Genomic DNA, 25,841 nt, shown 5'->3' with positions numbered 1-25,841 from the left:
ATGGAAGGACTGTGGCTGACCAAGTTCGCAGATGACTGCAAACTGGGCGCCATAATCGACTCTCCAGCCAACACAAGCATCCTCCAAAAGGGCCTCATAGAAACAGACAACTGGTGCCAGAGCCATGGCTTCAAGCTAAATGCCAAAAAGTGTATAGTCATCCCCTTTGGCAAAAACAAAGTGCCCACAAATTACCACATAGGTGGTAATCCATTAAGTACAGAAGAAGTAATTAGGGACCTGGGACCCAAGTTGATAGCAATCTCTCATTTGACAACCAAGTGGCCAAAGTGGTTAGAAAAACATTTTATATAGCCCACCTAATCATGAAGGGATTCACATCTAGATCAGGGGAGGTCATCGTGCCTCTTTACTCATCCCTCATCAGGCCCATAATTGAGTACAATGCCCCTTTTGGGATGTACCTTACCAGACACCTGCAGCAACTGGAAAGACCCCAAAAGTACCTCACCAAGAGGATCAAAGGGCTCAAACAGATGCCATATACTGCCCGGTTAAAGAAACTCCAGCTCTACTCAGTGGCAAACCGCCTGCTCAGAGGCGATCTGTGCCTGACATATAAAGCCATGTCCAACCCAGAATTAATGGACATGCTGCACCTCAGAAAATCCAAATCCCATCGAGCTATACGCTCGAGAGACTTGAACCTCAGCAATGAAATAAATAGGACATGCTGGAGGGACAGATTCATAACCCAGAGGCTCCCTTCACTCTGGAATAAAATCCCAGTCCAGGTTAGGCAGAGTCCCTCATTGACTCTCTTCAAGAGGAATCTTGATGAGTGGATGGGAGATCGTAGGTTTACCCCAGGTATCACTTCTGTGTCACTGTTAGACAGAGGCACAGTATACTAACCTCGAAAAAGGGCATAGCAAAATTAATTTAAAATGGGTGGCGAAAGCCAAACACACTCTGGCTAGGCTTATAAATGCCCTAGGGCAGATAGCCTAATATGAACCTATGAACCTATGAACTCCGATCTGAGATATATAACAATAAGTATCCTTTTCTCTGCATTTAAAGTGTTTTAATTACTGTATCTGCTTTATTTTCTGAAAAAAAAAAAAAAAAAATATATATATATATATATATATATATATATATATATATATATATACTTGTTTCCCACATTTCTAAGCTAGTATAATCCAGTTTTCAGGTTAGTGCTGAATTCAGGGCTGTGTTACAAATCTCTGTGTTTGCCCATACCTTACTTGGATAGAAGGAAGTTTCTCTGTTCAGCTGTGAGACAGGGGAGCTTTGAGCAGCCTATCTGTTCCTGGAGGAGTGGTTTCAGCCCAGAAATTAGTAGTTTATTGGCCATTTTTGGCTAATTTCTATCTCTTTCATTTCCCTGCTATAAAAACCACATTTGCCCGGTTTTGCACATCGGGCAGCGCCGGTTAGTTAGGGTATAACTATTCCTGGCTCCACAAAGTCTCCTCTCCAATTTTTCCATTGGAACTAGAAAAACTTTCAACTTAAGCACTCAAGCCATTCATTTCTCAGCCCAGCACTTGCTCAAAACTCATAGTTAGCACATATAAACCCTAGCACTAGACCCTCCCCCCCCCAGAAGGACAAGGTTAGCTATTCGACCTTACCAGCGAATCAGTAAAACAGTTCACTATCCAGGCATGTCCAAAGGGCAGTTTCAGGTGTACTCTCTGGTGCAACTGGTGAATCTGGGCATTTTGAGGGAATGTTACAACTGCCTCATGTACACAGACAACCCTCGCCTCCTACAACCAAACACTAATACATGTGAGAGATGCAATTATGCAGCCAAACTGGAGGCTCAACCCAAGACTGGATCAGACAGTCAAGAGGAGAAGTGAAATACTTGCATCACACCACCAGTCTCATATAGACCCATTAAACCAGCACTGGCAAAAAACACACATAAATACATGAAAACATACTCAGAGGCTCTAAATAGGTTCGCCTTTCTTAATACTATATTATGTAGTTTGCTACTTTTACAGGAAGCATGCCAGCCTGGTGACCTTCCCTATCTTCCCCAGCCCCATCCATGATCTCATATCCATGTGATCCAGATCTCTCTCCTCAGTGAGGATTTCTCCACCCGAGCCTAGTTCCATCTCTGCTCTGTCCAGGGGTGATCTGTCTCATTCTGAATCTGTAATCCCACGATCTCTGCCTTCAATCGATTTCTCTGAGGAGTCTCTTGGTATTGATTTTTCTGGATTTGGAGGTGGATTGGTATATCAGTTCTGCACATTAACTCTGGACATGGCATATTATGTCCTCGTGTTGTTTGAGCAGCCCCATGTGGTAAGTCCAGTTGAACAGAGCTAGAGTCTTCGTTCTGGCATTCCGGTTGGAGATGTTGAGCCTTTAGCATTTTTTGGGGTTTCTTTGTTTGGCTGGGGTTTCTTTGCTGCTGTCAGATGACATATTGTGGTCAAGGGAATTATCCTTTTGGTGAACAAAGGGGGGAGGTTGGGTACAATGACAGGTGTGGGGAATGTGACATCTCAATGGGGCGTTGGCTGATGAGGTGGGCAATCCTAACCAAAGAGGCATACATGCATCCCAAAAGAGAGTTTACAACATCAGGTGGGCAATCCAGAAGGTCTTCCTAACCACTTTGGCAATGTGAGTGTCAAATTACCACCTATGTGGTAATTATACTTTACCCTGTTTTCCCCAAAGGGGTTGACTAATTATTTTTGGCATTTAGCTACAGTGTTTTTCTATCATTTTACTTCCTTCATTTCTTGAGTCTGGCTTATGTCTGTGTCTGATGGAACTGTTTCTGGTCAATTATGGTGTCCAGTTTGCAGTCAGTGTCAAATTTGGTCAATTATTCATCTGCAAATTTTGTCAAAAAAAAACCCCTATACCCTAGGGGCCCAGGACAAAATAAATGTCGAACCACAAGAGGGGGGAGAGCTTTTGGACTGACCCACACCCGTTCTGACCCTGTGTGTTCTGTTAACTATAACCCCAGTTGTTCTGTCATCTCTTGACATATGGGTTTACATCTGTGACATATGGGTTTACATCTGCTGTGGAGTGGGTATTGTGGCTTGTATTTTTGCAGGTCAAGGTATAGGCTGTGTGAACTGCCTTAAGGAACTGCTGGCCAATGGCCTTAGTGACTGTTTCAAAATTCACTCAGCAGAAGGGGCAGCAGGATCTGCCAAAGCAGCCAAATTGGGTATCCAGTGTCTGTAGGTCCCCAATGTCTTTATTTATGAGTTCCATTATGATCCTCTCCATAGCTTTGCAGACAAGGCTCGTCAAGCTAATGGGGTGGTAATTTCTGCAATAAAAGTCTGCAAAAGCAACAGAGACCTCCAAAACAGACATCCAAGCAACCTCCATCCCCCCCCAACAGAAACCATGAAACACATTCTTCACAAAACCAGTGTGCCATGCAATCACAGCCTTTAAGGCAAAATAACATACCCAACACACTGATGTCCCACTCACTAGGCTGAATAAGGAGAAGGTTACTGTTAGCTGCCTGTCGGGTGCCAGGATCGGCCACATAACACAAGCACTCAGGCCACTCCAGAACAAGTACAAATATGCCTCTGTCATTGTCCAAGTTGGTGTGAATGACCTGAGCCGTACCACCCTGGACTACATGAAAAGAGAAATGGAAGAGCTCTCTGATTACGTAGCCCAGGCTGGTATGACCCTGATCCTGAGTAGCATCCTGCCCTCAACAAGAATGATACCACGGTATAAAGAAAAAATTATCAATTTCAACAACTGGCTAAGTTTCTGGTGTCATTCAAAGGGGATCCAGTGTCTGTCCACCTGGAATGACATGCTCAACAAGCCACTCTGCTTCGCTAGAGACGGCTTGCACCTCCCACCGTTAGGCTTTCGAATATGGCCAAGGCTCTTGTCACCCCCATAGTACCTTTTTTTAGGCAAGGCTCAAAAGACAAACCCACCACTGTAAACAGCACAAGTAACAAAAAACTGAGGGTAATGCTACTCCGTGCCAGAAGTCTAAACCTCAAAATGCACAGACTCGAGGCACTCCTCAGTATGGAGAAAATTGATATATGTGCAGTAAAAGAAACCTGGTTTAAGGCTCCAGAGAGCACCCCAGCACTACCAGGCTACAACTCATACCATACATTTTAGCCACAGAACCCAGACTGAAATACAAAAGGGGGGGTGTATCCATATTCATCAAGGATACCCACACCTCCAGGTTAGTGGCACAGCACGATGCTTCAGAGATCATCCATGTGCAACTAACAGACAAAACTGCAATTCAAATTATAGCTTGCTACAGACCACCCACCATGTCCCAGGACCCCCATTCCATGTTTCTGGAAACACTGGGAAACATAAAGGTCCTACCAAACACCCTAATATTGGGTGATTTCAATTACCCAAACATTAACTGGGAGAACTACTCAAGTACTAACTCCCTTGCCCAACATTTCCTAGAATTTATAAACTCAAATGCCCTGGATCAACTGATCAACAGTCCCACCAGAGGTGACAACATATTGGACCTGGTCGCCACCAAAATGGGTGATCAGTGTTCCACACTGGAGGTCAACCCCTCGCTGGTTAGATATGACCAAAAACAAATCACTCTGGATATCCACATTCCGCCCCCACCCCTGGACAAGGAAACAACAGTGAAAAACTTTTCAAAAGAAAACTTCACATTACTTAAGACCGAGGTGGAAAGTTTCAAAGCCCTCATGCTAAAGGATAACACTGTCCAAGCTGCAAAATCCTTTACTAATACATTCTACAGGCACCTACAAGAATGCATGGATCGTGCTATCCCAAGCAAAACCAAGACTCACTCCTCCAAGAAAAGGAAACCAGTCTGGTGAACCCTTGCCATAAACAAGCTATACAATAGAAAGAGGAAACTAGCACAGAAAAGAGTAAAATCCCAAGAAGGGAAGACATCTCTGATGAGTATCAGCAAGAAACTACGATCCCTCATAAAATCATCCAAGCGAGCTTCGAAAGAAAAATTGCCAAGGACTCCAAAGATAACCACAAGGCATTCTTTAGCTATGTCAAGAATCTAAGTGGCAATGCTCAGACCTGCTTGGAGTTAGTGCAGAATGGCACAAAATACACTGAACCGACTGATATTGCCAACATCCTGGCAGACAGGTTCAGTGCAAACTTCACCCCCTCTCACCCCCAAAAGGGCCCATAACCATACCAGAAGAATGTAGAGCCCCTGAAATCACAGACACTCAGGTTAAAAAACCCTCTCCAGAGCCAAAAACACAGCATCAATGGGACCGGATGGTGTCCCAGGCTGCGTCCTACATGAGCCCAAAGATGAACTAACCCCTCACCTAAACACACTATTCAAACTCAGCCTCTCCACAAGCTACATACCCATAGAGTGGCGCACAGCAATGGTTATTCTGCTCCACAAAGGTGGAGTCACAACAGACCCCAGGAACTATTGCTCTATAAGCCTGACTAGCTTGGTCTGCAAGGCTATGGAATGCATCATCATGGAACTCATTAACAGAGACATTGGCAACCTCCAAACACTGGACCCTACCCAGTTCGGCTTTGTTAAGGGCAGATCATGCCTCCTAAACCTGGTGGACTTCTTTGAGACAGTTACTAAGGCAATAGATGAGGGAAAGTGGTACACACAGCCTACCTAGACCTCGCAAAGGCCTTCGACACCATTCCCCATTCTGGTATTATAGACAAGCTCACCAGCCTGATCATAAACCCCTACATCACAAGATGGGTTGCCAACTGGCTCACAGACAGAACCCACATGGTGAGAGTTGTGGGAGCTAGGTCCGACTCTAAACCGGTTACAAGTGGCGTTCCCCAGGGCTCAGTCCTAGGACCCCTCCTGTTCGGCATATACTTCTCAGAGATACAGGCAAGCACAGGAGGACTATGGCTGACCAAGTTCGCAGACGACTGCAAATTAGGGGCTATAATTGACTCTCCGGCTGACACAGACATCCTTCAAAAGAGTCTCACTGAGATGGATACCTGGTGTCAAAATCATGGCCTCCAGCTAAATGCCAAAAAGTGCATAGTCATCCCCTTTGGAAAAAACAAAGTACCCACAAACTACCACATAGGTGGTAGTCCCCTAAATATGGAAGACGTAATAAGGGATCCGGGGACCCAAGTAGATAGTAATCTCTCGTTTGATAATCACATTGCCAAAGTGGTTAGAAAATCCTTCTATGTGGCACACCTAATCACAAATGGGTTCGCATCCAGATCAAAAGAGGTCATTGTGCCCCTCAACTTATCACTCATCAGACCCTTCATAGAGTACCACGCCCCATTTGGGATGTACCTTACAAGACACAGCTGGAAAGACCACAGAAGTACCTCACTAAGAGGATCACTGGCCTCAAACAGATGCACTATGCAGCTCGAGTGAAGAAACTCCAGCTGTACTCGGTTGCATACCGCCTACTCAGAGGTGATCTCTGCCTGACATACAAGGCCATGTCCAACCCAGAATTGATGGGCATGCTCCACCTAAAGAAAACCTTATCTCCTCCAGCCACACACTCTAGGGATCTAAACCTCACCACAACAATAAATAGGGCGTGCTGGAGGGATAGATTCCTGTCCCAGAGACTTCCCATGCTTTGGAACAAGATTCCAATCTACATTAGGCAGAGCTCCTCGCTAACACTCTTCAAAAGAAACCTTGATGAATGGATGGGAAACAGAAAGTTTACCCTGGAGATCACTTCAGTGGCTCTGCTGGACAGAGGCACAAGGAACTAATCTAAGGGGGTGGCAAAAGCCAACACATTCTGACTAGGCTTATAAATGCCTTTGGGCAGATAGCCTAGTACTTACCTATGAACCTATGACACTGTGACTATTAGGAGTACCATTCAGATGAACTGAGCCATTCTAAGGGAAGACAGACATGTTACTGAGAAGGTTGGGGATACACCACATATTATACATAAAAGGGTCGTAATTTAAAAAAAAATTGTAGTACATTTTAATAAAACAGCCATTCATATAAGTAACAAAATTCATCGTATGTCTAAATGTGGATGTTGTTCCGTATGCCCCCACATTTTGACAGGTGAACAAGTTACTATAAAGAACTTTACATTTGTCATAAAAGGAGCATTCAGCTGTTTGACTGTAGGGGTAGTATACGTTGCACTCTGCCAACACTGCCCTGCTTTTTTTATACAGGCAAAACTGAATGAAAGTTCAAAGAAAAAATTGCTGAACATATATATGAGATTAAGAAAAGGAAAACAAAAAACACCTTGGCCAAACACTTAATGGAATAGCCAGACCATGTTTTTAAATGTGCAGTCATGGAAAAATTAACCCCCAGTGAACGTGGTGGCCCCTGGCAAGTTAAGCTGGAAGAATGTTTGTTATACTGGCAGCTCACATTTAATGCATTCTTGGCCAGGGATTAAAGGCCAGATTTCCACTAGCTGTCTTTTAAACTAAGAGCTTTAGAAAGATGACACTATCTTTTTTTAGCAAATAATACTATTGGATACTCTAAATTGACCCTAGGCGTGAGTGCGTCCGTTTGTGTGCCTTCAGTGGAAGGTTGGGTGATGGGCTGGCAACTCCACATTAAAACTCCACTGCCAATCATGAGTGGACAGGTGATCCGCTATGGCGACCCCTAACCGAGCCGGAAGAAGAAGAAGAAATATCAGTATTTATTTAATGACTGATTTTATACAAAACTATTTACTTTTGAGTTTGTAAAATATAGTTATAAGTTTATGTACTCAGATACTCGGTCTTTGTTATTTGTTTACTTTAACTTTTATTTTACTGAATATGGTGCCTTAATGTAGGACTTGTTCTGGGGGCTCGGCTGTCAAATGATTTTAAAGCTGATCATATGATTTTAAAGAAAGTTTTTGGATGTCACATGATTTTAAACCTTGTCACATGATTTAAAACGTTTGTCACATGATTTTTTAGTATTTCAACTGTGTGGTTTTGGTTCAATTCATCTGAAGAAGTTTTATTATAACATGAAACGAAAGTGCTAATATTGCATTTCAAGTTGTTTGAGCTGGATTTGTCGGAATCTCTGTGGTCTTGCATGTGTGTTTTTATTAGCTTTTCTCCTGGTTTGGTTTGGTATAGTCAAACCTGTATTGGTCAAAATGCACGTCTTGATTAATGATGTTATCCAGAGAAGAAACTTGCACTACAAGCTCATCAATACATTTAGCTTTGTACTAGATAAGAGCAAATGTATCTTATGCATTAATGGATTTGAAACAGTTTACAAGAAAATGAAACTTTAGTATACTTTCTGTTAACGATTCTGAAGCTTTGGATTCTCTAAGGGTGCCCAGTACATACAGCCCACCTATCCACCCAACTTTAATGCTTTTTGAACGTGTCTGTGCATTAGACTTTCAATATGCTTTAAGTAAGAAATGTGGAATAAAAGAAAAGATAAAGAAATGGGACAACGAACTTCTTAATGAATTAAAGGACAAGAACTTGAGAATTATGACAACTGATAAGGGGGTGGGATTGTTGTTATGGAAACATGTGATTAACATGTGACTAACAGAATGCTAAATGTGTTAGAAAATTATTGCTATATGGAGGTATCACTAAATTAACTCAATACTGCATTCCATAAAATTAGGAATATTTTGAATGATATCTTTATTCAGTGACAAGCAAGTTTAGATGAGTTCAACTACCTTGAAGTAACAACACCCACTATCCCTGTCATTTTTGGTGTACCCAAAATTCATAAGAACACCCACAACCCACCAATGAGACCAACAGTGGATGCTATTGGCTCCATTACCCAAGCCTGTGCCAGATTCCTAAATGAAAAAATTAAAACCATTACTAAGGCAAGAAAAATACATTTGCAAAGATCCATGGGAATTCCTTGGGAAAATCATGAGTTGAACTCCAATAGAGACTGCAACTTCTTGAAAATAGATTTCAAAGACCTTTATAGTTTGATCCCACATGATAGTGGTTTCGCTTGGTTTACTGAGTACTTATCTGAAAAAGAAGTCAGATAGGATGAGATTAATGTTTTTGAAACTATACTTGACATTGTTTTGAAAAAACAACTTTTTACTATTCAACAGTAAATACTACATACAGTGCACAGTGGTTGCTATGGGGTCAGCATGTGAAGGCCTCTTTGCTAACATCATAATGATTCAGTGGGAGAAAAAATATTTTATACATTCTGAACACTTTAAAACATTAGTTACACACTCAGTACCTGGATGACATCTTTATTGTTTGGGACAACAAGGATGAAAGAGAAGATAGTGGGGTTTATGGTATTCATCAACAATACCAATGAATTTTTTAAATTTACATACAACTATAACAATTCCAATATTGTATATTTAGATATCTGGCTTATGAAGGATATGACAACAGGTAAATACATTTCCTGAATATATAAAAAGCCAACACATTCTAATACCTACATCCAGGGAAGTAAATATTGTGGGAAGAAATATCCAGGGAATTGTTATGGCTAGGCTTGTATAGGCCCTAGAGCCGATAGCCTAGTACCAACCTATGAACCTATGTACCTATGAATCCATTACACTAGTTCCCACCCACAGACACAAAAGCAGGCAGTAGTAAAAAGACAATTCATCCGAGCTGCCCGTATAACTTCCATGTTTGAAGACTTCCTAGACAAGTGTGTAAACATTAAAAACATGTTCCTGGCTACAGAATACCCAAATGGGTTTATTGCTAAACTGATGTATGAAGTCATAAATAAAAGACAAAGCAATTTCTATAGACCCATACTCGACACCGAGAACAGACCAAACATTCAAGCCACAAGTATGAATAAAAATGCTCTTGAAACAAGCACCAGTAATAGGCTTCATGAAACTGAAATGGCACTTACAGTACTCAGTAGTATAATAACAACATCCATTGTTCATGTCATTCTACACACACACATGCAGGAATTCATTTGTCACCACTTTTAACATAGACAGTTCTAAGATTAAGGACATCATAGAAAAAACTTGTCTGTTTTGGGAGATGACAAGTCCTTATGAGAAAATCTAGGTACAAGACCACAGATCATTTACAGAAGAGGACTTAACTTAAAAAGCAAAGTTGAATGTTCCAACACGGAGACTAAAAAGGTAAACAGACCCACACAAATGAACAAATGTGGCAGATGTTCTTACTGTAGACATTTTGGTGTGTGAGACTTTTGAAATAAAGGACAACTCTTTCCACATAAGCGGAGCATATAACGGAAACATCAAAGGTGGTGCACACTGCCTTATGCCAGAAGAGTCCTTGTTTCTACATTTTAGAAGATGGAATGTAGACTCAGGGATCATATTTATGAACACCAATATGATATCAGAAATAGTAATAATAAAAATGCCTTAGCAAAACATCTTAAGGAACATCTCAGTCATAGTTTTAAATTTGTGGTAATTGAACAAGTAGAGAAAAATACAGGGAGGCCTTTGGCAATTTTTACTTGAAAAATGAGAGTTATACTGGCAGCTAAACCTGAATGCCAGTACATGGATGGGCATAAATGAACAAACATCAGTCAGTTTTCTATTAAACTTAAAAGCTTTAGAAAGGCAACTAAAAAAATTACAAGAAATATTTGTAGTATGACATGCATTTTTTCTGTACAATGATTTTATTTAAAAAAAAACTATACATGAATTTTACATATAAATGCATACAAACAATACCATTCTTTTACACGTACCATGTTTTATACTTTTGTGCATTTTATTCAAATTGTTAGCTGTGTATTCATTACACAAATGTATTGAAGATTTATATGTGTACAGAATGGGCTACACAATAAACTTTGTTATATCCATTTAAATGTCCTTTGAATACACTACCTGTTACATCATAATGATCATGTGATCTTAACTATGAAATTTAAACTGTGTCAGTTTGTTTCTCCATTATCTGATGAATTCTGTTATAGAATAAACGAAAGCGGTGATCTTTACAAGTTTCTTTTGATACTTTCCTGAACTGGAATGCACATTTGTAAGTTTCTGACTGGTTGGAGTCTTTGCAGATCTGCTGCTTTTTGCTTGGTTACTTTACCACCTGTTAACTCACTAAGGATTACAGTCAGGTAATAATACTGGTCATAACAGTTTCATAGCTCTTTTTGTTCAGAAAATGCATATAAACATCTCTGATTTTTTCCTCATATGTATACCTCACCTTCTTTTGCTTCATATTTTTCCCTATCCTTTTTTTTCAATTTATTAACCAGGTTCTGACAGCATTCTAGTTAAACAACTTGTTCAGAATCACACAATAGACAAATGGAGTTATTAAAAGTCAACCACTGTACCACTGACTACAGGAGAGAGCTCATTAAGATCATAGAGCTTTAATCCTCTACATTAACAGCTGGACCTTCATTAACATCTTCATCTTCTGAAAAATCCTTGAGGATTACAATAAGTCAACAATGCCACCCATTAGAGCTTCATATCTCTTGTTGTTCAGGTTAACATACAGCTAGAAGAAAATGTTTAAAATTTGTCCCTTTGGGGGCCTTTGTCCCCCTATTATTTTGGCTTTGTCTAGAATTCTTGAGAAAAGAATCTGAAAGATGTTTTGTTCTGGTCATTGTACGTGTTGTGACTTTCTGTCAAATTCTTGTGGCTTGTGGTAATTAAATAATGACAAACATGCGAGTTTCAAATGTTATATCCTTCAGAAGATGCTTGCTAAAGCAAAATTGTTATTTTAACAACTTTTTAACAATATAAGAGAAATATTTAAAATTTGTTCATGATTTTTGAGCCTTTGTCTCTGATTCTTGAGCTAAGAAGTTGGGAGGACAGATGTGAGTTGCAATGGGCAACACTGTATGGTTCTGACAGCAACGAACAGAGATACATTTCTGGGGCATTATTTCAAGCAGATATCTGAGTCATGCAGTCATACAAATTGCTGTAACTGGTGGTCTTGTGTGTGTGAACTTTGAACAATCCTACAAAGGCAGGCATAGAGGGAGTCCCAAATACAAGTTTTAATTTTTTAATTACTAAGCGCTTTTGTTCTGTGTGTGTGTGTGTGTGTGTGTGTGTGTGAGACACTGTATGTGCAGGCATGCGTGCAGAGGGTATACTTCTCAGTTATCCCCAATTTTTTCCTCATATTTGTGATCTGTTCCTTATAAAGTTTGTGGCTTTTTTGTTAAACTGTTGTAAACTGTAGTCACTAAATAATGGCAAACATGTTTGTTTCAGACTTCATACACCTCAGAAAATGCCTTCTAACACAAAACCGGTTACACTAGCAGCTTTCTAAGTATAAAAGGACAATATAAAAACTCTGTTCATGATTTTAGATCTTTGTCTCTAATTCATGAGCTAAGACGTTGAAAAGGCATGGGGGGTGCAAGGGCTTTCACTGTATGGTTCACACAGCAGCAAGCTGAAATACATTTCTAGGTCATTATTTATGTATTTGTTCATGAATTTGAATTCAAGCAAACGTCTGAGGTATACACTGTCGTACAATGAGCTGAAATTGATGGTCACATTTGTGTGTGTGTGTGTGTGTGTGTGTGTGTGTGTGTGTGTGTGTGTGTGTGTGTGTGTGTGTGTGTGTGTGTGTGCACATTTGGTGGTGATATGTGTATGAGTACTTGGTTCCTGCATCTCACAGCAGGTATTGTGCAAAGGAAGGAAATTATTGTAGTAAACAAGGGCATCATCATATAAGCAATATTCTTTGGGTACAATCCTTGGTTTTCTTGTTTTGTTGACAGCTGACAATGTAGTTGTTATCTGGTAATGAAAAATGGGCAGCATGAAGTCTGCAAATGTAATATTTTAACTATGACTACATTTTTAATTCAGCTTTTTTTTTTTTATTTATTTTTAGCAGGCACATGGGTGAGAAATGCACTATGTTGGGCTACATCATTCTTAATGATGCTCAGTGCATCTGTAATGCAGGGTATGTGTCCCTAAGTCTTTGTTGGTCTAGTGTATGACTCTGATGAAGACACTTCACTAGACAGTACTCCTAGGCTGCCTTTGAAAAGGTACATTTGCATTCAGTGTGCTGTTCCAAGCTATTAGCAAATGCATTACACACTTGTCATTTGAATTACTGCACCCTTTTAAATAGCCGCTATTTGTGCTTCACCATATACTGTTTGACAATGAATCTCAGCATGTCTTCTGTAATTTAATGGGTTGCGGGATGCATTTTCAATAACTGAGTTTCAAGGGAAGAGAAGTTTACTGTTCTTCAAGCTAAGACTGTTTTCAATGTTTTGTTTTTGTTTGGCAAACAGCTGTCAATGTTTGTGCTGCAAAATCTGAAATAAAAGTTTTACATTAAATCCAAATCTCTGTTATCATTGTGAGAGCAAAGAAAATAGCATTCACACAGACAAATCAGACAAATTTGAACAGTATTTTATGATAGCTGGGGAGAAACAGCCAAGTACTGGAATATTCCTATGACCTTGTGGGGGCCTGGTCCATTTCCCTACCTAGGGCCCTGTTTGACTATGATCCTCCTCTGTGTACACCTGAGTCTTTTTAAGGCCAGGGTAAACCAAGCAGAATAAAAGTTACTGGAGTGAAGCAAACTGAAGAAGGAAAAAATGGCTCTGAAACATGAATCTATCTGGGCAACCATGACTGCCAGTGTGGAAGTTTTGGTAATGGAAATGTGGAATTATATGGCCAGGCAGTTGCTGGTAACAGATTTCATTTTCTTCAACAGTAGAAGTCCTGGAGATAAGAGACGTTTACTCTCTGATTTGGGTATTGCTGAGAGATTTTTGTTTCTGAAAGACTGTTTTAACTGGTGGATACAATTAAGACAGTTAGCTCTGGAAACTGTACAATACACTTGAACTGAGTGATGCAGCTAAAAGGGCTAAATAATTGTGCTGTTTACTTTGTCACAAGTGAATTACTGATTTTATTTCACCAATCCCTATATTTTTTGGTTCCATTCCTGGTGAAGTAAGCCTGCTTTATGTTTTAAGAAGTATAACCACTGTTCTGTAAAAGACTTGGTGTGTCTGCTGCTTCAGATTCCACAGCTGATAGAGGAAGTGCACAAACAGGTACAACCTACACACCACCTCCTGATCTATATTATAAAACATTTCAAAAGCAGCCAATGTTTTAATAGAATGTCAAGTAAATTAAATGTATGCAGTTAATGCAAAACATGTAAGTTAGCAATATGACAAAACTTGTTAACTCACAAATGACAAGTCAGAAAAGAGAACACTGATGCACTGGTGTACACGAAATTAGCTGGCATATCTAATACATCCCGGTGACCTGAAGCTATGATGTCATGACAATGACAAGCCTATGTTGTTTACTCTTCAAATGATTCAGACCATGATGGGTGCCTATAAGTACACACATCAATTACAAGGTAAACTGAAGGGGAAAGGGAAGTTTGGGAATTATGTCAACATAGAAACATAGTCATTTAAGAAAGTGGGTATCTCAAATTGATGGTACATCTTCTGAATAGCTTGTTATTTTAATAGAGTAATTTGTTGCTAACTGGAAGTTTTAAACACTGTATTGCATGCAACAAAAACTAAGATGTGTATCTAGATCTCCAAACAAACAAAAGCATTACCAGTTAAGTGATTTGTTTGAAATGTGCTAGAAAGGGACACATTTGTAAGTATTGTTCAATTAGTGATAGTAATGTTACACCTCCAAAGCCTGTTAATGCTACTTTGCACAATCTACCCTTGAAATTGTAACTCTGGGATGTGACAATGCTTAACTGCTAAACAGAAAACTATATAATATAGCCTTCTGCGACTGTTCATAGGTTCATAGGTTCATACTAGGCTATCTGCCAACTATACCCATTATTTTGCTGTGCCTCTGTTGAGCAGTGACACTGAGGTAATCTCCCATCCATTGGTCAAGATTTCTCTTGAACATGCTCTGCCTCACATATACCGGGATTTTATTCCACAGCATAGGAGTCTTTGGGTGATGAATCATCTAGATTTTTGAGGTGAAGCATATTCATCAAATCTGGGTTTGACATGGCCTTGTATGTTAGGCAAAGGTCACCGAATAGAGCTGGAGTTCTTTCAGTCGGGCAGCATAGGACAGATGTTTGAGACCCTTTATCCTTTTGGTGAGGAACTTTCAGCTGCTGCAAGTGTCGGGTCAGATAAATGGGGCATTGTACTCAATCATTGGTCTGATGAGTGATTTGATCTAGATGAGAATCCCTTCATGATAAGGTGGGCAATGTAGAAGGTCTTCCTAACTACTTTAGCTACATGGGTGTCGAATGACAGACTACTATCAACCTGGGTCCCCAGGTCCCTGATAACTTCTTCTGTACTCAGTGGATTGCCACCTATTTGGTAGCTAGGGACTATGCATTTTCCATGGCTCTGGCACCAGTTATCCGTTTCTGTGAGACCCTTCTGAAGGATATCAGTCATCTGCAAACTTTGTCAGGACTGAGCCCTGTGGCACACCACTGAGCCCTGTATTGCTGCTAAGCTTATCGGGTATAATGCAGTTGTGAAAAGAAAAGCACCAAAAGGATTGTTAGAATTAGGAAGCATGCACACAGTTGTTAGAGCAAAATATGGGTGTATGCACAAAACTATTAATAACCAGAAAACTGAAGTTATTTGTATACATGGGAACAAGAGAGATCACACCATAGTCCAAGGGGAACTAAAAACTTTTCTAATGTGAAGTATTTTATCCAGTTGTGTTAGAGTATAACTTAACCCAAGATGTTATAACTGGCCAGCACTTTCCACAATATAAGTAAACCAGGAAATTGTGTTGGGTGGGGGGCAGTACACTCAGACATATACTCTTCTAGTAAAAATATAGCAATTATGTTAGAAACCTAAAAATTGCTAAGATACGGGTCTGGGTGGAACATAGAGATGAATCTGACTGAATCTAGATAAATGACTCCATTAGAAAATGCTGCAAAAAAGGTCGGTGTCCAGACAGAAAGAAAGCAGCCTGCAGTTAAGCATACACCACAAAAGTCTCAAGTAGCCAGAATGATAAATGAAGTTAGTGCAAAAAGTGATTTAGAGGCGTCTACAACAGAGACTCAGGACTGGATAGATGAATGACGTACTGAACAAAAAGAGAGATAGAGAGAGAGGAATCTGAACAAACCCTGAATCTTTTCTCTGCTATGCCTACAGAGAGAGATATAAAGCCAAACGTGCAGTACTATAAAACTAAAATGAATAAAGTTGAGCAGGATAAAGAGAAACTGACAGTATCCCAGATGGAGAACTATTATTTTTGTGAGCTGTCCTCTACACAAGATGAATTTGATGAATGTGTACATTTATTTTTTAAATAAATTACAAAAATGAAGGTGATGGGGTACATAACAACTGAAGTGGTAAGAATTCCATTTCTGTTAACATATGCAGATGTCATAAATAATTGCAAAAAAAAAAAAATCTGGATAAAAGAAGTAATAATTTGCACAAATGAGTAGAGGTGATAGGGATGGCTATAAATAATGAGAAAAGCAAAGGTTTGGGTAATGTAGTACAGACAGGAGGTACATATAGGTTCATTGGTAGGTACTAGGCTATCGGTCCTAGGGCCTACACAAGCTAGCTAAAAAGGTACCCTGGCTTTTGCCACCCAAGAAAAGTATTTTCCTGTGCCCCTGTCAAGCAGAGCCACAGAGGTGATCCCGGGGTGAATTTCCTATTTCCAATCCAATCATCAAAATTCTTCTTGAAAAGTGCTAATTAGGAGCTTTGTCTGATATAGATAGGTAGTTTGTTCCAGAGTATGGGAAGTCTCTTGGACAGGAATCTATCCCTCTAGCATGTTCTGTTTATTGTGGTGACAAGGTTTAGGTCACTAGAGCAGGTAGCTCAGAGGGATTGGGATTTCTTTAAGTGGAGTATGTCCAACAGCTCTGGGTTTAACATAGCTTTGTATGTTAGGCAGAGATCGCCTCTGAGTAGGTGATATGCGACAGAGTAAACCTGGAGTTTTTTGAGATGGTCTACGTACGGCATCTGTTTAAGGTCGGTAATCCCCTTTGCGAGGTATTTCTGCGGCCTTTCCAGTTGTTTGTAGATGTCTTGTGAGGTACATACAAAAAGGGGCGTTGTACTCTATAATGGGTCTAATGAGTGACGAGTAGAGGGGAAAAATGACCTATTTTTTCCTGGATGAGAAACCTTTTGTGATGAGGTGTGCCATGCACAAGGATTTCCTGACTACTGTGGCAATGTGATTATCAAAGGAGAGACTACTGTCCACCTGTGTCCCAAGACCTCTTATCACACTTTCGGTGTTAAGTAGACTATCACATATGTGGTAGCACATGGGTACAGAGTTTTTACCAAAGGGGATGATAATGCACTTTTTGGCATTGAGCTTGAGACCATGGCTTTGACGCCAGGCATCTGTCTCAGTGAGGCCCTTTTGTAGGATGTCAACATTGTTAGGAGCTTCAATTATGGCTCCTAGTTTGCAGTCATCTGCAGACTTCATTAGCCAAAGACCATCTGTGTTAGCCTGTACTTCAGAAAAGTAGATACGAAACAGGAGGGGACCCAGGACTGAACCTTGTGGTACTCCACTTGTCACTGGTCTGAAGTCAGATTTGGAGTCTGCTTCTTTCACAGTGTGGGTTCTGTCAGTGAGCCAGTTGGCAACCCATCTTGTGACATAGGGATTTATACCTAGTTTAGTGAGTTTATCTATAATTCCAGAGTAGGGGATGGTGTCGAAAGCCTTAGCGAGATCTAGATAGGCTGTGTGAACCACCTTACCCTCGTCTATGGCTTTGGTGACTGCTTCAAAGAAGTCAATCAGGTTTAGGAGACAAACCCGAACTGGGTGGGGTCCAGAGTCTGGAGATTACCAATGGCTTTGTTTATAAGTTTCATGGTGATACGTTCCATGGCCTTGCAGACCAGGCTCGTTAGGCTAATGGGGCTGTAGTACCCGGGGTCCGTGGTGGCTCCCGCTTTGTGGAGTGGGATAACCATCACTGTGCACCATTCAGTGGGCACAAAGCCTTAGGTGAGGCTATGATTGAACATAATGCTTAGGTGGGGTGCCAGTTCATTCTGTAGTTCAGCAACACAGCCTGGGATGTTGTCATGTCCCATAGATTCTGTATTCTTGGCTTTGGAGAGTGTAGTTTTTACCTGTGCAGCCATGATTACAGGAACTTTGCATTCTTCTGGTATAGAGATGGGCCCTTTAGGGGGTGAGGGGGGGTAAAGTTAGCAGTGAACCTATCTGCCAGGATGTTGGCAATGTCAGTTGGTTCTGTATATTTAGTGCCATTGTGCTGTAACTCAGATTATATCTGAGTGTTGCCATTGAGATTCTTGACATAGCTATAGAATGCTTTGTGGTTGTCTTTAGAATCAGTGGTGATTTTGTTTTTGTAACAAGCTTTGGAGGATTTTATAAGGGATCTCAGTTTCTTACTGAGGCTGACCAGGGAGTTCTTCCAGTCATGGGATTTTACTCTTTTTTTGCAACAGTTTCTTTCTTCAATTGTAGTGTTTGTTTATGGCAGGCGACCACCAGAGTGGCTTCCTTTTTTTGGAGGATAGCATCTTGGTTCTGTTAGGGATTGCACGAACCATGCACTCGTGTAAGTGCTTATAAAGTGCATTTGTGTAGGATTCAGCAGTTGTACCTCTATTGTCAGTCTGCATGGGTGTCATGACGTTTGCCACTTCTGTCTTAAGAAGCATGAAGTTGGCTTAGGAGAATTTTTTTACAGTGGTTTCCCTAATGGGGGGGGGGTGGGATGTGGATGTCCAGGCTGATTAGCTTGTGGTCGGATCTGACCAATGAGGAATTAACCTCAGGTGTGGAACACTGGTCAGCCATGTTGGTAATGACCAGGTCTAGGATACCGCTGTAAGTAAAACCACAAGAAAGAAAATAAAAATCAACATAAAACCACAAACCACTGACCCAATAAAATGAAATGTATTCGTTCTCTGACGTCTTGGCTAGTTTGCCTTCAAGGAGAATACACACACACTAAAACAATCACTATAAATAGTGCATCTAATCAAGTTAATAACAGTTAATTATATAATTAAGCATTTAAAGAAGAAATCTCTTTTCAGTCTTCATAAACGACATCCAAACAGTCATCCCTGAAGCCACCTGCATTCAATATGCAGATGAATAATATGTTCCAATGCCTCTCTTGCAAATCTACTAACTACCACCCAACATAGCTTCACCAAAGTCAACCATCTCCTGATCTTAAATCCAAACAAAACCAAGTTACTTCTCTTCTACCCAACCAATAGATCTCCGACTGAAAACTTCACTATAAAATCCAATAATGGGACCATCATCTCCCCAGACACCTATACAAAGCTATTAGGAGTAAACATTGACAATAAACTCAGATTTGATATACATATCAACCAAGCCGTTAAGTCAGTCAACAAGAAACTTGGGACCCTATGTAGAATTAAAGCCTTCGAATGCCAGGGCAGCCACAGCCCGTTCACACCTTCTCTCTACCCTACTATATGCCTCTCCTGTCCTCACTCACCTTAACAAATCTGATCTGGCCAAGCTCTCATCCTGCTATAATCACATTGCCAGGTACAGGCCTACCCTACAGAACACACCACTGTACTAACCTGAAAAAGCTTGGATGGATAGAATTCCCACACCTTCTTCACCAGTCCCAACTCATAGAGGCCTTCAAAATCCTTAAACAACCTGAGAATACCCCAGCACTAAAAAACTTAATGACTCCCTACTCCAATCTAAGCTGCCTTCACTCAGCAAACAGACTCCTTGTCCTAACAACTAATTCTCTCAACCTAGGAGGTATTTGCCAACACCACTGGTAATATATGGAACTCTCTCCCAAATAACATCACACTTGCAACTTCTCTAAGTCAATTCAAAAATAGTCTAAAACTCCACTTCAAGTCACACTGGCTATGTCCTTGCTCAAACCCAGACTAGCTCTGTGCCATTAACTAAAACATAAACAACTAGCTAAGATGATAAGTACTTTGTATACTGTGATAAAGAAATATGTATCCTGTCTAACTCTATGTCATTATACTGCCTACTGTCCTTGCTAACATGTTATTAATGTTACATTTGTAGTAATCCCAGAAATAGTAATGGCAGTCTTGTACTTGTATGTAAATAGCCTATGTTTTTGTTAAGTTCTTTCAGCTCATTTACTGTACCTAATTATCAATGTAACTCTGTTGGCTGAAAAAGGACATGTATCCAGTCGGACCATCCCGGTTAACAAATGTAAAATAAATAAATAAAATAAATAAATAAATAATTCCAAATTCAAACCCTTTGGTGTCAAAGTACTGAATTGGAGAATATAAAGGGCTTCTTTATAAAGAAGCCTGTTTTTAAAACATACATCAGAAAACGCACATTTCATTGGCTCAACTTTTTCCAAAATAATCCCCCTTAAACCAGTGGAAATATCTTGATGTACTTGATGAAAATGTGTAGCTACAGAACCAGTCTCTTTAAATTTTGCTATATCTCTCAGATGTTCTAAAAATCTCACTTTAAAAGCTCTTTTTGTCTGACCAATGTAAGATTTATTGCAGGGGCACCTCAAAGCATAGATAACACCACTGATGTCACATCTAAAACAATCTTTAACTATAAAAGCATGTCCATTAATTTGATCAAAAGAGTTAACCATATATTGGCATGCCTTACATCTACCACAAAAAGTAATGCCCAACCTAATACTCTCACAATATATCTGCACTGGGGGCATAGAAAATTCCCCCCTTACTATGAAATTCTTAATAGATCTTCCTACCTTAAAAGTAAATTTCAACCTGTTTGGTAACCATGTTTGAGAATTACTGATATTCTGCATATACTGCCAATAATATTTTACCAAATTAGTTAAAACTACACTAAAGCAGCTATAAGTTGAAACAAAATAAATATCAGTCTCATTCTTGATCATAGTTCCACTTTTCCTATGTTTACCTACATGATGTTTGTTCTCTTTCCTGCATTTTATTAACTGCCCTATTAATAATAGAGCTGCAATAGCCCCTTCCTTCAAACATCAAACAAGTTCTCAAAATTTCCTCTTGCAATTCATTGGGCTCATTACATAGTCTGCTCACCCGAATCAATTCCCCATAAGGTAATGCTTCAATGGTATGTATAGGATGGCAACTCGAGGCATGTAAATACTGTACATCTCCATCAAATTTTCTATGTACTTTTGTATGTACACCTAACCTCTCAGAAATATCCAAGTCTACATCCAAAAAAGAGACAGTTTTACCTACTTTAATACCATCAAATGTTAAATTAAATCTATTGGTCTGTAGAGTCTCTATGAATGAAGCTACTTCAGCTTCCCCCCCTTCACATAGGAAAATAAGATCGTCAATAAAACGAGCATACAATTTGACATACTTAGTATAAGATACTGATCTATATATATTTTCATGCTCAGATAATCCCATGCTAAGGTTCGCATATGAGGGGGGCAAAAGCTGCCCCCATAGCCGTTCCTTGTTTTTGTTGGTAAATCTCACCACTGAATTCAAAAAAGTTCTTGACAAGACAAAAAAAATAATTCAATAACAAATTCAGTGCAGGTGACTCACCCATAAAAAAATCTCACTGCTTGAAGACCGAAAGAATGAGTGATATTTGTATATAAACTTTTAACATCTACGGTAATAAAATACATATTCTTATTCAATTCCACACTTTTAAGTTTTTCAGGAAAATCAAAAACATCTTTTATATAAGCAGGTAGAAGCATAACCTTAGGTAGAAGAAGTTGATGTAAAAGGCATCCAATATTTCACAAAATATAACCCATGCCAGACACCTATAGGACGTCCGGTGGGTTTAAAAGAGATTTAGGTATTTTGGGTAAACAATAAAAACAGACAAGGCTTACCCCTTCAACATTAAATTTCTTTCTAACATCATCCTTGGAGTAATAACTCAGTCTAATACCCTTATTCATTAAATTAATATATTCATTAATGGCTGTTTCATAAATTGAAAAGCAAACCCTCTGATAAACCTCTTCATCATTGAGGTGTTGATAACACATATCTAAATACTGTAAAATATTCATAATAACAAGTTTGTTACCTTTATCAGAAGGTTTAAACACCAAGTTCTTATTATTACTCAAAACGTTCAAAGCAAGCCATTCATTTTTCGTCAAATTGTATGAGATCTTGTCAGGCCATTTTAAAAATTCACATACTTCCTGTTCTGCAGAGAACCTCAGCATCTTATAAAATTGCAACACACTTTCATTATTAAAGACAGGAATATAATCACTTTTCACAGAGATTTTGCTAGTATCAAATAAATAATAAGCATTGCAACCATAGTCAGAGACACATAAATAAAAGCCGTCAGTATCAGAAGACAATTCATTTCCATCAAAGTCATTGTCTAAAAAATCAACCTCATTATTAAATAATGCTCTAAGTTGCAATTTCCTAGCAAATTAAAAAATATCACATTTAAATTTCATGTAGACGGGGTTTAGCAATGGGAACAAATTTAAGCCCACGTTCCAGGACAGATTTTTCACAAACAGTTAAAGAAAAAACAGACAGATTGACAATGAAAGTAGTACAATTACCGTTTACCCCTTTTTGACTGGGGAAAATATCGAGACTGTTGTGGCTGTTGTTGCCAATGTCCAGCATATTGTCCCTCTTGAAAACATTTTTTATTCTGTTGGCCCCCTTGGGGCATGTGAGTTCCGCTACGAAAAGTTTGTTTAAATTGTGCCCCATTATGAGGCTGAGGTAATAGCGGATACTCTTTCTGATTTAAACTATAACTATCTTCCTCATCTGAAGATGGATGATTAGTGGAACCATGTGCTGAAGAGAAAAAAGATTGTTCACCATGCTGATTTCCAAAAGAAACTCAGCGTTTTATTTTCTTCCATTTGGAGCTGGACTCAAAGGGCGTACCACTATCGTAGTCACGGATATCCCTCTTGAGTTTATTAAGTTTATTACCCATGATGTTCTTTTCATAACCTTCCAACTTCATATTAATATCTTTCGAAATTTTATCAAAAGCCTCAGAATTAGTTTTAGAAATCAGGTCATTACATAATGAACTAATTTCACTTTGTAATTTGAGCTGTTTACACCTATCACACTTAATAAGTATAGTGACCCATTCTAGCGTACACTTATGCGCTGCATGCGTCCATCTTTTGTGAAACTCAATGTCCCTCTCATCATTAAAGTCAAATGAGGTAGCGGGATCCTTGTAAGCCCTTAGTCCACGGGCAGTAATATCCAAATCTCTATATTTATTTAAACTGTGTATATTAAGAAAAAATGAAGTTTCTTTGAAAAGTAATTTCTCCAGTAACTCCCACATGGTCTTAGTCTCTGAATTCAGACCAACCTCAAACCTTCTGCTCACACCAGAAAAAGAATCCAAAAGACGATTATTTCGAACAGACTCCCATTTAGGCTACACACTAGTAGGGTCTTTCGGAACAGAACCAGATCCAATAACAGCCACAGATGCAGCTGTAGAGCCATTAATCTGCCGAAAATAATTATCCAGGGGATGTTGCTGTGAATCTAGCTGATTATCACGAAAAACTTTCGGAATGTCCATATTAGGGTCATTGGCCTTAATGAAAAATAAGTAAAACCACAAGAAAGAAAATAAAAATCAAAATAAAACCACAAACCAGTGACCCAATAAAAAGAAATGTATTCGTTCTCTGATGTCTCGGCTAGTTTGCCTTCAAGGAGAATACACACACACTAAAACAATCACTATAAATAGTGCATCTAATTAAGTTAATAACAATTACTTATATAATTAAGCATTTAAAGAAGGAATCTCCAATTTAATTCCAAATTCAAACCCTTTGATATCAAAGTACTGAATTATAGAATATAAAGGGCTTCTTTATAAAGAAGCCTGTTTTTAAAACATACATCAGAAAAAGCATATTTCATTGGCTCAACTTTTTTCAAAATATTCCCCCTTAAACTAGTGGAAATACCTTGATGTACTTGATGAAAATGTGTAGCTACAGAACTAGTCTCTTTAAATTTGGCTTTGGAGAGTGTAGTTTTTACCTGTGCAGCCATGATTACAGGAACTTTGCATTCTTCCGGTATAGAGATGGGCCCTTTAGGGGGTGAGGGGGGGTAAAGTTAGCATTGAACCTATCTGCCAGGATGTTGGCAATATCAGTTGGTTCTGTATATTTAGTGCCATTGTGCTGTAACTCAGAGCAGATCTGAGTGTTGCCACTGAGATTCTTGACATAGCTCTAGAATGCTTTGTGGTTGTCTTTAGAATCAGTGGTGATTTTGTTTTCGTAACTAGCTTTGGAGGATTTTATAAGGGATCTCAGTTTCTTACTGAGGATGACCAGGGAGTTCTTCCAGTCATGGGATTTTACTCTTTTTTGCAACAGTTTCTTTCTTCTGTTGTAGTGTTTGTTTATGGCAGGGGACCACCAGAGTGGCTTCCTTTTTTTGGAGGATAGCATCTTGGTTCTGTTAGGGATTGCACGATCCATGCACTCGTGTAAGTGCTTATAAAGTGCATTTGTGTAGGATTCAGCAGTTGTACCTCTATTCTCAGTCTGCATGGGTATCGTGAAGTTTGCCACTTCTGTCTTAAGAAGTGTGAAGTTGGCTTTGGAGAATTTTTTTACAGTGGTTTCCCTAATGGGGGGGGGGGTGGGGGCGGGATGTGGATGTCTAGGCTGATTAGCATGTGGTCAGATCTGACCAATGAGGAATTAACCTCTGGTGTGGAACACTGGTCACCCATGTTGGTAATGACCAGGTCTAGGATATTGCTGCCCCTGGTGGGGGTGTGGATAAGTTGATCCAAGGCGTTAGAATTTATGAATTCCAGAAAATGTTGAGAAAAAGAGTTGGCACATGTGTAATTTTCCCAGTTAATGGTGGGGTAGTTAAAATCACCCATTATTAGGGTGTTGGGTTGTACCCTAATATTTTCCAGTGTATCAAGAAATGAGGAGTGGGAATCCCGGGGCATGGTGGGGGATCTGTAGCAAGTTGCAATTTGGATTGCGATCTTGCCAAGAGTTAGTTGCACTTGGATAATCTCGGATGCATTATGCTGAGCAATGAGCTTGGAGGTGTGGATATCCTTAATGAATATGGACACGCCTCCACTTTTAGTGTTTCGGTCCAGGTTAGGTGGCCGAAAGGTGTGGTATGAATTATAGCCTGGTAATGCAGGGGTGCTCTCTGGAGCCTTGTACCAGGTCTCTGTCACTACACAGATGCCGTTGTTCTCCATTTTAAGGAGTGCCTCGAGTGAATGCATTTTGAAGTTTAGACTTCTAGCATTGAGTAGCATTACCTTCAGATTTTGCTTGCTTGTACCTGTTACAGTGGTGCATTTGTCATTTGAACTTTGCCTAAAAAAGGCTCTATAGGGGTGGCAAGAGCCTTAGACAGCATCCAGAATCCCAAGGGCGACAGGTACAGGCCATCTCTGGCAAAGCATCGTGGTCTGTCGATCATGTCATCCCAGGCAGACAGATACTGGATCCCCTCAGAATGACACCAGAAGCTTAGCCAATTGTTGAAGTCAATCATTTTGACCTTGTACTGTGGTATCATTCTGGGTGATAGCAGGATGCTACTCAGGGCTAGGGTCATACCTGCCTGGGCTACAAGATCGGAGAGCTCCTCCATGTCTCTTTTCATGTAGTCCAGGGAGGTACGTCTCAGGTCATTCACACCAACATGGACAATAATAGAGTCATATTTGTACTTGTTGTGG

At 39.7% G+C, this 25,841-nt stretch overlaps 1 protein-coding gene across 6 annotated transcripts in view; it reads right to left on the bottom strand.

Annotated features, from left to right (window-relative positions):
* Nucleotides 1-25,841, bottom strand: part of APBA2 (amyloid beta precursor protein binding family A member 2) — a 2,738,723-nt gene that overhangs the window by 2,183,752 nt on the left and 529,130 nt on the right. The gene's annotated exons all lie outside the window — the stretch shown is intronic.

The sequence above is a fragment of the Protopterus annectens genome, chromosome 7.part1 (genome assembly GCF_019279795.1).
Source record: "Protopterus annectens isolate FY-2018-M chromosome 7.part1, PAN1.0, whole genome shotgun sequence".
NCBI classification, from domain to species: domain Eukaryota; kingdom Metazoa; phylum Chordata; order Ceratodontiformes; family Protopteridae; genus Protopterus; species Protopterus annectens.
This window is presented reverse-complemented; position numbering and strand designations above follow the sequence as displayed.